Raw genomic sequence first — 13457 nt, forward strand, 5'->3', positions numbered from 1 at the left:
AAATCAAAACAACCCTAAGATTTCATCTTACACCAGTCAGAATGGCTAAGATTAAAAATTCAGGAGACAGGAGGTGTTGGAGAGGGTGTGGAGAAAGAGGAACACTCCTCCACTGCTGGTGGGGTTGCAAATTGGTACAACCACTCTGGAAATCAGTCTGGCGGTTCCTCCGAAAACTGGGCACCTTACTTCCAGAAGATCCTGCTATACCACTCCTGGGCATATACCCAGAAGACTCCCCACCATGTAATAAGGATACATGTTCTACTATGTTCATAGCAGCCCTATTTGTAATTGCCAGATGCTGGAAAGAACCCAGGTATCCCTCAACAGAAGAGTGGATGCAAAAAATGTGGTATATCTACACAATGGAGTACTATTCAGCCATTAGAAACAATGAATTCATGAAATTCTTAGGCAAATGGATGGAGCTAGAGAATATCATACTAAGTGAGGTAACCCAGACTCAAAAGGTGAATCATGGTATGCACTCACTAATAAGTGGATATTAACCTAGAAAACTGGAATACCCAAAACATAATCCACACATCAAATGAGGTACAAGAAGAAAGGAGGAGTGGCCCCTGGTTCTGGAAAGACTCAGTGAAACAGTATTCAGCAAAACCAGAACGGGGAAGTGGGAAGGGGTGGGTGTGAGGACAGGGGAAGAGAAGGGGGCTTGCGGGACTTTCGGGGAGTGGGGGGGCTAGAAAAGGGGAAATCATTTGAAATGTAAATAAATTATATCGAATAATAAAAAAAAAATTAATGAAGAAAAAAGTACCAAAACTGGTATACTTGGATTCTTGTCGATCTAAAAGGAGGAGATAAAAAATAGAAGAAAAGGATAAGGTGTTAGATTCTGATTCTGGCTTCATAAAACTAAGGATATGTCAATCTTTATTAATAAATTTCAACCAAGATTCTCTAAACCTTTACAATACCTTCTTATATCACATCCACATGGTTCATTATTTGCCCTCCTTTTAATTTTTTGTCAAATGCCTTCTTTCTTGTGACACCCAAAAACACATTTTTTTCAAGATCTAACTCCTTAATTTATTAGCCATATGGATATATTTTGCCAATCATTTAACATTTTATAAGATAGCATCTTATTTATATATTTATTAATTACTGTTTTTTCCCTGGTAGAAGCTCAGTTCCATACAGGCACCACTATGGTCTCTTTTATCTATTAATGATATATATTATATCAACAATTACATAAAAGTGAGTATCCAATAAATATTTATATTAGAAATTGTTCAGTGTGATATCACTCATGTCACTGAAGTACAATTTACATTAATGATTATGTGAAACTTTTCATAAATTCCATTTCTATATTGTACAGCCTTGTGAAAAAGAAAGCTTTTTTCAGACAGGGAAGAAGAAACAGCAACTCTTCACTCAGTCCACATTCCTCAGTACCCCATGACAGAACTGAAAAAATCCCATAGAAGACACCAAGGTATCTGAGAAAAGGAATATTGAAACCATGACTATAGGAAGACTACCTGATTTCAACCACATCCCTAGTCATTGCTATTTAGGGACTTTGAAACTCTTTGCAACTCTGATTCTCTGTGACCTAATATAAGAAAATTACCTATGCATACTCACATGAGGTGAATTAAAAGTGTTTTTCCTTGTCAAATAGTTTTAACAAAATGGAAATGTTATTAGTCAACTTCTTGAGACATGGAGAATTCGACTCATGTTATCTTTGCAGAGACAGGAATGAGCATCCTTTTGGAGGTACATTCAGATATAGACATACTGTTGACTTTTTGTATAACTTACACAGAGCTTGCCTATTGGACCTAGGATTTGTGGACCTGAAGTAATAGAACTATAGTTTATTGCTGTAGATACTCACAGTTCAGATTCAATGTATATTTACACACAAATGTAACCAAGAAAGTAGTGATATTTTTGGACAAATAATTTATACTGATAGCATAGTAGCAAACTGTTCTTAAAATGAAGAAACTAAGGAATGTTGGGGCTAGGTCTATCCAGAACCTGCTGTCAACCTGAATTTTTGATCTTACCTATTCTAACTGGTGGGAGGTGGAATCTCAGGGTTGTTTTAATGTATATATCCCTGATACTGAGGATGTTGAACATTTCTTTTGGTGCTTCTCAGCAAATTAGTATTTCTTACTTGAGAATTATTTTTTTAGCTCTGTACCCCATGTTAATGGGGTTATTTAGTTCCCAGGAGTCTGACTTCTTCAGTTCTTTGCATATATTGGATATTATTAGCCTTCTATCAGATGTAGGGTGGGTAAAGATATTTTCTCAATTTGTTGGTTGCCATTTTGAACTATCGACACTGTGCTTTGCCTTACAGAATGTCTGTAATTTTATGAGGTACCATTTGTCAATTATTTATCTTAGAGCATAAGCTATTGGTGTTCTGTAGAGGAAATATTCCCCTGTGCACAAGAACTTGAAGCTCGTCCTCACTTTCTTTTCTATTGGACTCAGAGTGTCTAGTTTTATGTGGAGGTTCTTGATCCACTTGGACTTGAACTTTGTACAAGGAGATAAGAATGGATCAATTTGAATTCTCCTTGCTTACATCCAGTTGAACAAGCACCATTTGTTGAAAAGACTATCTTTTTTTCTACTGGATGGTTTTAGCTCCTTTGTCAAAGATCAAGTAACCATGGGTGTATGGATTCATTTCTAGGTATTCAATTCTATTTCATTGATCTACTAGCCTGTCACTGTACCAATACCATGCAGTTTTTAACACTATTGTTTTGTAGTACAGCTTCAGGTCCAGGATGCTGATTCCCCCAGAAGGGCTTTTATTGTTGAGAATAGTTTGCACAATTCTCATATTTTCTGTTATTCCAGGTGAATGTACAAATTGCTCTTCCTAACTCTATGAAGAATTGGGTTGTAATTTTGAAGGGGATTATATTGAATCCTTAGATTGCTTTTGGCAAGATGGCCATTTTTACTATATTAATTCTGCCAATCGATGAGCATGAGAGATCTTTCCATCTTCTGAGGTCTTCTTTGATCTCTTTCTTCAGATACTTGAAGTTCTTGTTATATAGATCGTTCACTTGTTCGGTTAGAGTCACAACAAGATACTTTATACTGTTTTTGACAATTGTTTCCTTAATTTCTTTCTCAACTGGTTTATCCTTTGAGTATAAGAAGGCTAATAATTTGAGCTAATTTTATACCTAATCACATGAATGAAGTAGTTTATCAGTTGTAGGAGTTCTCTGGTGGAGTTTATGGGGTCACTTAAGTGTACTATCATATCACCTGCAAATGATAGTTTGATTTCTTCCTTTCCAATTCATATCCCTTTGACCTATTGTTGTCTAATTCCTCTAGATAGAACTTCAAGTGCTATATAGAATAGACAGAGAGAAGAGGGGCAGCCTTGCCTGGACCCAGCAATTTTACTGGTATTGCTTCAAGTTTCTATTTATTTAGTTTGATATTGGCTTCTGAATTGCTATATATTGCTTTTACTGTGTTTAGGGATGGGCCTTGAATTCCTGATCTTTCTAAGACTTTCAACATGGAGGGCTGCTAAATTTTGTCAAATGATTTTTCAGCATCTAATGAAATAACGCTGTGGCTATTTTTTATTTTATTTATTGAATATAATCTTCATTTACATTTCTAATGGTAAAACCTTTCCCAATTTCCCCCTCCCCAAAGATCCCCAACCCCTCCTCCCACACCCTGCCTCCACATTTATGCTTTTCTACCTGACCCACTCCCACCTCCCCCCCCCTCAATTTGCCTTTTTTGGGGCATCTATTGAGACTTCATCTGACCAAGGACCACTCCTCCCACTGATACCTGACAAGGCATTCCTCTGCCACAGTTTGGCTGGTACCACATGTACCAATTGGTTGATGGTTTAGTCCCTGGAAGTCCTGGGGCATCTAGGTGACCAACATCACTGTTCTTCCCATGGGATTGTAAATCCCTTCAGCTACTCTGGACCACCCTCCAGCTCCTCCATTGGGGACCCCACACCCAGACCAATGGTTGGCTGCTAGCATCTGCTTCTGTATTTGTAAGGCTCTGGCAGGAGCCCTCTGGAGACAACCATGGCATGCTCTTTTTGGTATACACTTCTTGTCTTTCATATTAGTGTCCAGGTTTAGTGACTGTTTATAGGATGAATCCTCGGGTAGGGAAGTCTCTAGGTAGCCTTTACTTCAGTCTCTGCTCCACACCTTCTCTCCTTTATTGCTCCTGTGAGTATTTTGCTTCCTTTTTCAGAGAAACCAAAGCACCCTCACTTAAGTCCTCCTTCTTGGGCTTCCTGTGCTGGGTGAATAGTAACTTATTTATTTTGAGCTTTTGGGCTAACATCCACTTATTAGTGAGTGTATACCATGTGTGTTCTTTTGTGATTGGGTTGCCATACACAGGATGACACTTTCTAGTTCCATCCATTTACCTAAGAATTTCACGAATTCAATGCTTTTAATGTCTGAATAGTACTCCATTGTGTTTATACACCACAGTTTCTGTATCGATTCCTCCACTGAAGGACATCTGATTTATTTCCAGCTTCTGGATATTATGAATAAGGCATCTATGAACATAGTGGAGCATGTGTCCTTATTACATGTAGGAGCATCTTCTGGGAATATGCCCAGGAGTGGCAATAGCTGGGTCCTCAGTTAGTACTATGTCTAATTATCTGAGGAATTGCCAAACTGATTTCCAGAGTGGTTTTACCAGCTTGCAATCCCACCAACAATGGAGAAGTGTTCCTTTTTCCCCACATCCTCACTAGCATTTGCTGTCCACTGAGTTTCCTCTTAGCCATTCTGACCAGTGTGAGGTGGAATCTCAGTGTTGATTTGATCTGCATTTCACTGATAACTAAGGATGCTTTATATTTCTTTCCATGCTTTAAAGCCATTCAAGTTTCCTCAGTTGAGAATTCCCTGTTTAGCACTGTACCCAATTTTTAAATAGGGTTATTTGACACTTTGGAATCAAACTTCTTGAGTTCTTTATATACCTTTTATATTTTCCCTCTATAGGATAAAGGATTGGTAAATATCTTTTCCCACTCTGTTGGTTGCTATTTTGTCCAACTGACAGTGTCCTTTGCCTTACAGAAGCTTTGCAGTTTTATGAGATCTCATTTGTTGATTCTTGTTCTTAGAGCATAAGCCATTGGTGTTCTGTTCATGAACTTTTCCCCTGTGCCCATGTGCTCAATGTTCTTCCCCACTTTCACCTCTATAAACTTCAGTGTGTCTTGTTTTATCTGTAGATCCTTGATCCACTTGGACTTGAGCTTTGTACAAGAAGATAAGAATGGGTTTATTTGCATTTTTTCCTCATGCTGACCTCCAGTTGATCCAGCACCACTTTTTAAAAATGCTGACTTTTTCCACTTGTTTTTTATCAAATATCAAATGACTGTACATGTGTGGGTTCTTTTCTGGGTCTTCAGTTCTATTCCATTGATCTTCATGCCTGTTTGCATACCAATTCCAAACAGTTTTTATCACTATTGCTCTGTAGTATAACTTGAGGCCAGGGATAGTGATTCCCCCAGGAGATCTTTTGTTGTGGAGAATAGTTTTTGCTATCCTGGGTTTTTTGTTATTCCAAATGAATTTGAGAATTCCTCTTTCTAGATATATGAAGTATTGATTTGGGATTTTTATGGGAATTGCATTGAATCTGTAGATTGCTTTCGGCAAGGTGGCCATTTTTACTATATTTATTCTGCCAACCCATGAACATGGGAGATCTTTCCATCTTCTGAGATCTTTGATTTCTTTCTTCAGAGGCTTGAAGTTCTTGCCATACAGATCGTTACTTGCTTTATTAGTGTCACACCTAGGTATGAAATATTATTTGGGACTATTGTAAAAAGTATCAATTCCCTAATTTCTTTGTTATCTTGTTTATCCTTTGAGTAGAGGAAGGCTACTGATTTGTTTGAATTAATTTTATATCCAGCCACTTTGCTGAAGTTGTTTATCAGCTTTAGGAGTTCTCTGGTGGAAGTTTTGGGGTCGCTTAATTATACTATCATATCCTCTGCAAATAGTGATATTTTGACTTCTTCCTTTCCAATTTGTATCCCTTTGACCTTGTTTTGTGGTCTGATTGTCCTAGCTAGGATTTCAAGTACTATATTGAATAGATAGGGAGAGAGTGGGCAGCCTTGTCTGGTCCCTGATTTTAGTGGAATTGCTTCAAGTTTCTCTCCATTTAAGTTGATGTTGCTGCCAGTTTGCAGTATATTGCTTTCACTGTGTTTAGGTATGGGCCTTGGATTCCCAATCTCTCCAAGACTTTTATCATGAAGGGACACTGGATTTTGTCAAGAGACTTTTCAGCATCTAATGAAATGACCATGTGGGTTTTTTTCATTAGTTTGTTTATGTAGTGGATTAACATTGTTGGATTTCTATATATTGAACCATCCCTGCATCCCTGGGATAAAGCCTACTTGATTGTAATGAATTATAGTTTTGATGCATTCTTGGATTCTGTTGCCAGAATTTAATTCAGTAATTTTGCATCGATGTTCATGAGGGAGATTGGTCTGAAGTTCTCCTTCCTTGTTTGATCTTTGTTTGGTTTAGGTATAGGCATTATTGTGGCTTCATAGAATGAGTTAGGTATTGTTCCTTGAGTTTCTATTTTGTGTAATAGTTTGAAGAGTATCAGTACTAGATCTTCTTTGAAGATCTGATAGAATTCACTGCCAAATGCATCTGGTCCTGGGATTTTTGTTTGATGGGAGACTGTTAATGACTGCTTCTATTTCCTCAGGACTTATGGGACTATTTAGATGGTTTATCTGATCCTGTTTTAACGTGGGCAGCTGTTATGTATCTAGAAAGTTGTCCCTTTCATCTAGATTTTTAAACTTTGTTAAATATAAACACTTGTAGGAGAATCTCATGAATTTTTGAATTTCCAGGGTTTCTGTTGTTATGTCTCATTCTTTATTTCTGATTGTATTAATTTTGGTAGTGCCTCTGTGCCCTCTGGTTAGTCTGGCTAAGGATTTATCTATCTTGTTGATTTTCTCAAAGAGCCAGCTTCTTGTTTGGTTTGTTTGTTTGTTTGTTTATATGGTGAACAAAGTATTTCCTTTATACAAAGTATTAAAATACAATTGCATTTCTAAAATGAAATCACAGGTATATAGTTGTAGTCATTAAGTAAGCTAAGTTAAATGCTATACATCAAAGAGGAACATCAGTGAGGCAAATGTATGCATGAAGACACTCATCAAAAATCACCAATCTTTTAGTTCTTTTCTTGTACATTGTTCTGTATCCACATTCTCTGCACCTGATTGGATCCCTGTATTTTATCTCATTTTCAGTGTGACACTCTCCACAAATATACATATCACTGGCTGCTGCTTTGGTGGTTGAGCATCTTTCTGGGTGTCCATTTTTAGTGCCTCTGCACCTCAAAGAAGGGTTCCTTCTCTCCAGCTCCTTGTTTTGTTGATTTTTTTTTGTATAGTTTTTTTTTGTTTCTATTTGGTTGATTTTGGCCCTGAGTTTGATTATTTCCTGCCATCTACTCCTCTTGGGGGTATTTGCTTCTTTTTGTTCTAGAGCTTTCAAATGCACTGTCCAACTGTTAGTGTAAGCTCTCTCCATTCTCTTTTTGGAGGCACTCAGAGCTATGAGTTTTCCTCTTAGCACTGCTTTCATTGTGTCCCATAAATTTTGGTATGATGTGTCTTCATTTTCATTAAATTCTTAAGTCTTTAATTTCTTTCTTTATTTCTTCCTTGACCAAGCTATCCTTGAGAAGAGCATTGTTCAAATGTAGCTGCCCGCAGCCACATGTAAACCGGGTTACCTGTTGAGAGAATTTTGGGGTCATAGGGAAGAGGGGCGAAAAGAACGTGCGGCCAAGTCAATGTTCACTGATCAAAGCCGTAAACTTTAATGGCGCCAGACCTTTTAACAGTTCGGGCAAACCCTTCCCCCCAGACTCCAGGCTGAGTTCCGGTGGAAGTTGTCTAGCTTCCCTTGGAGGTCTTCGTCTTGACTGCTCCGGCAGCTGGGTGGGTCACCTGTTTAATTCAGGAATCCCTATACCTGGAGGAACAATGAACTTAACCTTTACTACGAGCGCTCCACCCTAGGTGGAGCAGGATCCTGGCTAACTGGGAGAAGTTAACCTTGACCAAAGTCAAACTCTGACCAAGTGCAAGACTGCCCCAATATGGCTCTGTACATGTCCTCCCTTTTTTTATTAATTTGAACACGAGGAGGTAGAAAACAAGTGGATAAATATCCTTCATAAGAAGGCGGGCCTTAACCAGGAGGGGAAGCATTGACCGTAATTCCTCTTAAATATTGTATAACGTCTTTTTCAGAGGAGGGGTAATAGGCTCCCTTATTATTTTAAGGACAGCCTCTCGACGTTAACCCCTATGCAATTAGGTGTACTTCCTGGGGACTCAGAAGCAGAAATTCACCTCCCCATGCAGTGCTTTGCCTCGCACGTCTCGCTGGTACCCATGTTTGTTCATAAACAAACACACATAGATCTGAGTTCTATGTGGCTCCCTCTTTGGAGATCCACTTGTGTAAGTTTTGAAGCCAGGGGGGTCTGCAAGTGTCTTTAACAGACATGTAATCTCTCCATCCAGGTGAGCCTGGGTGGAGACAGCCAGTCTGCTTAACAGACAAGGTCAAGAGTTAAAGGTGGAATAGGATTAACTTGTCCCAGAAGTATCCAATTCAGTTGTAAATTAACAACTTTGAGGACCCAAGGCTTGGCCTCTGAGGTGGGAGAGGTAGCCTTGTGAATCAAGAAATAAGCTGTTACTTCTCAGGAAAAGTGGAGACTATATGTTAAATTAACACAGCTGGCTGAAGATTGTTAGCCATCTTCAAAATTGGAATCTTCAATATTGGAATTATTTCTAGACCAGTCTATGGTTGAGTCAGCTGAGCACAATAAGGAGAAGAGTCATTTTAACTCTTCTAATTAATTTTTCCTAAGCTAGCATAACAGTCTCCATGTTCTGTCCCACAAAGTCTAAAAGCTTGAAGCTAGGCAATTTATCTAACCTGGGACATTTAACAATTGAGGTAAGTCAAGAACATATACCCAATATAGCTCTTATGTTACCATGGTCTGGGCATTCAGCAAGCACACAGTCAGCATATCTTCTGCAGCATTCTGTGGAAAAAACAGAGGACATGCCTTCTCCCCCAATATTAAATCAGGATCATGGCATATGTTAGTAAGTGAATTCCTTCATTTCACCTAGACATCAATATGTCTAATTATAAGATGTCATATACATTTAGCAAGGAGTTTCTTGGCATCTAAATTTTAAAATTTTCTTAAAAACATGCAAGCATAATTTAAATTATATGCACAGGGACACAATTTCCCCTCTCTTCTTTCTTCCAAGAAGATATTGTTTTATAAATTTAAGTTGGAACACAAAGTATAAACCATAACATAGGCAATAACTATGGAATTATATAAAATATAGTTGCTTTTTCTGTTAGAGCAGTTGTAACTAGACAGCCTAAAAATGAATCATTAGTCACATGTACATTTTTTTTAATCTTTTAAATTAGAAATATGAATATCATTTATCTGTAATAACTAAGTCTTCTAGGATTAACACCATTACGTGGTAGAGGTAGAAATTGAGGACATCAAGAACAAATCTTTATAATTTGATGTGCACAAAATATAAAATTATTTCAAATACCTAAAGGACAGTCATTTAGAGAACATATCCTTTGTTCTTAGAAATTTGAATCACATTTGTATAAACTGTAGAAATTAAGAATTAGCAGTATTAAAAATGGACCAATTTTAAGCAATTATAAACCATGAGCTATGTATATCTACTATTATTAAAAGCTTGACCTTTAACATCTTAAAAATAGCTGCTATAGCACCCAATTCAGGTATCTGTGTTGAAGCAGGGAGAAACTTAAAGGAATAAACATGTGATCTGATAGTACAAATTATCTTTTGGATAACAATTATTAATTTTGCCTAAAAATGCTTGCCATGTAATAGATCAACCATTAATAATAAATTTGATTGTTGCTTGAAGCAAGGAACAAATGTTTCCTACCTTGAAAACAGAGGTTTAAGACCTTTTGTGGCAAGCTTAAAATGAGGTAAATATAAGATAAAGCCAATTAATATATCTTAACAACCTTTGAAAGCCATTTACCTAAAAATTCTAAAAGTCTATAGGAGCAAGGGCCTGTAACAAACATTCTATGAACATTATACACTGAAAATTTTAAGATCTTAACTTCTAGTATAAAAACAGAGACAAAACACCTTTTTTTTTTTTTAATCTGCCCTAGGATCTACCTTTAGTCCTTGGCAAGGACTAGACCTGAGCCTTTTTAACTAAGACCAGACCCAAACCTGCTAGGACGTTTTCAGGATTAAACAAAAGAAACCTGTAATTTCATGGTCAAAGGAACCTACTTGATATCAAATACATTTCTACAGAGATATCCTTTTTAATCTTGGAGGGTTAAATTTTGCTCCTACCATTGTAGCCTATAAACTTGTGGAAAAGTGGCAATGGGCCTCTAAAACCCATAGCTGTATCACTCTCAAAATTATCTTAATTACAAAATGTTAACAATTACGAGCCTGCAAACTGAAAACTGTAGCCAATGACACACTGATTTTTATTGTAACTCAATGTTTTCTTGCAATATTAGAGCACAATTGTAATTTTGGAAGCAAATCTCAATTTTAAATAATCTATTTTCTTTAAAATTAATGGCAAACACATATTTACAGCACAAGGTTTGTATGCCAGTTCTTATGTTCAAGTGTATAACAGTGTAACTTATTAAAGAGACAATATTTTAAATCTTAATCTTCATTAAGTCTAATCTCCAGGCCAAGATTCACATGAAACACCATGCCAATTTAGGAGCGTCCCAAAGGCCTGTATTTCCTGGATTGCGTCATGCCACGTGGTGTTCAAAATGGCGACTACCCTAAACTACCAGCCTTAATCGTCATGCCACGTGTTTGTTTAAAAATGGCGACTACCCTAAACTACCAGCTTTCACCTAACATTTGTTAATAACATTATACCTTTTAAATCATGTCCAGTGACTTAAGCCAATACTCTATAGTCAAGTCATGTAAAATATACCTTTAAATCCAATTATAAACAAGAACAAGGCATGAGTGGCGTTAGGCCACGTGTAGTTAGTTAAGATAGCTCTAACACTGAATCACCAGTTTTAAACTAACCTTTTCTTAATAACACTATACCTTTTACATAATAACCAATTAATTTATAACTCTTTAGTCAAGAAATGTAAAGCCTTATATCATTAAAACCAATTAGAAACAAGTATAAAGCGACTACATGAATTTCACAAGCCAAACCAAGGTCTTCCCAAATCTCAAGGTTTCTGGGCTTTTAAGAGCGGCTTTTTCCCCAGCCACGCTTGCCTCTTGAGTGAGCTGCGCTGTCGCGGCGTGGCTTTGAATCAATCCCCACACAAACTGTGGCTAGCTCAAGAGGTTACCAGCACATGTAATCTTTACCAATTTTTTCTTTTTAACATGAAACAGTCATTCACACAAAGACACAGAGAGGACATAAACATACACATAGACAGTCGGTGCACCGGGACAAACACGGAAAGATACACAGAAAGTTAAGCGTGCTTGTTAAGCAATTGCATCCATTTTCCTCTTTAAACAGCTCTTAGAGGCTGTGGACATATGCCTATTTTTAAAAACCCCTTTCTTTTCGCCGAAATCAGCTCTTACGAGCTTTGGGCAAATGCCTACCAAATTCCTTCCCCATATTTCCCTATCTTATCAACCCAAGCAGTCCCTGCGCTGGGTCCACACAGTATGCTTGAAAAACTGTATCCCTTCCTTGCACTCACAACAATAGACACGAATTCACTAGCGCTAGTTTTGACCTCTATGTTGCTTACCGTGCGGATACCATTAATTTTCACCTTTTTCTGCGAAGCTTCGCTGGATAGGGCTACCTCAGGAAATTCTCTCGTGGCAGGTCTCCCATGTTCAGGCGCCAATATGTAGCTGCCCGCAGCCACATGTAAACCGGGTTACCTGTTGAGAGAATTTTGGGGTCATAGGGAAGAGGGGCGAAAAGAACGTGCGGCCAAGTCAATGTTCACTGATCAAAGCCGTAAACTTTAATGGCGCCAGACCTTTTAACAGTTCGGGCAAACCCTTCCCCCCAGACTCCAGGCTGAGTTCCGGTGGAAGTTGTCTAGCTTCTCTTGGAGGTCTTCGTCTTGACTGCTCCGGCAGCTGGGTGGGTCACCTGTTTAATTCAGGAATCCCTATACCTGGAGGAACAATGAACTTAACCTTTACTACGAGCGCTCCACCCTAGGTGGAGCAGGATCCTGGCTAACTGGGAGAAGCTAACCTTGACCAAAGTCAAACTCTGACCAAGTGCAAGACTGCCCCAATATGGCTCTGTACATTCAAAGTCTGTGTATATGTGTGTTTTCCATTGTTTTTGTTTGAGCTTAAGACCAGCCTTAAGCCGTGGTGATCTGATAAGGTACATGGAATAATTTCAATATTTCTGTATCTGCTGAGGCTTGTTTTGTGACCAATTATATGGTCAATTTTGGAGAAGGTATAATAAGGGGCTGAGAAGAAGGTATACTATTTTGCTTTAGGGTGGAATGTTCTATTAATATCTTTCAGATACATCTGGTCCAAAATTTAAGTTAGTTTCACTATATATGGGTTTAGTTTCTGTTTCCATGATTTGTCCATTGTTGAGAGTGGCATGTTGAAGTCTCCCACTATTATTTTGTGGGGTGCAATGTATGCTTTAAGCTTTAGTAAACTTTCTTTTGTGAATGTGGGTGCCCTTGTGTTTGGAGCATAGATGTTCAGAATTGATAGTTCATCTTGGTAGACTTTTCCTTTGACCAGTATGAATTGTCCCTCCTTATCTCTTTTGACAACTTTTGGTTGAAAGTCAATTTTATCCGATATAAGAGTGGCCACTCCACTCTTATATTTGGGACCATTTGCTTGCAAAATTGTTTTCCAACCTTTGACTCTGAAATAGTGACTGTCTTCATCATTGAGGTGGGTTTCTTGTATTCAGCAAACTGTTGGGTCTGTTAATCTATGTCTTTTAAAGGAGAATTGAGACCATTGATATTAAGAGATATTAAGGAAAAGTGATTGTTGCTTATCGTTACCTTCTTAGTTAAAGGTGAAATTCTGTTTGTGTAGCTATCTTCTATTGGGTTTGTTGAAAGATTACCTTATTACTTTTTCTATGATGTTGTTTCTCACCTTGTGTTGGTATTTTCCACCCATTATCCTTTGTAGAGCTACATTTCTAGAAAGATATTGTGTAAATTTGCTTTTGTCATAGAATGTCTTCTTTTCCCCATCTATGGTAATTGAAAGTTTTCCTGGGT

The 13457-nt window shown here is 37.8% G+C and overlaps 1 pseudogene; it reads right to left on the reverse strand.

The window, feature by feature from the left end:
• Positions 1-7223: 7223 nt before the first annotated feature.
• LOC127683751 (DNA-directed RNA polymerases I, II, and III subunit RPABC4-like) lies at positions 7224-7438 on the reverse strand (annotated as a pseudogene).
• Between the last annotated feature and the right edge of the window lie 6019 nt (positions 7439-13457).

This window comes from Apodemus sylvaticus, chromosome 4 (genome assembly GCF_947179515.1).
Source record: "Apodemus sylvaticus chromosome 4, mApoSyl1.1, whole genome shotgun sequence".
Classification (NCBI taxonomy): domain Eukaryota; kingdom Metazoa; phylum Chordata; class Mammalia; order Rodentia; family Muridae; genus Apodemus; species Apodemus sylvaticus.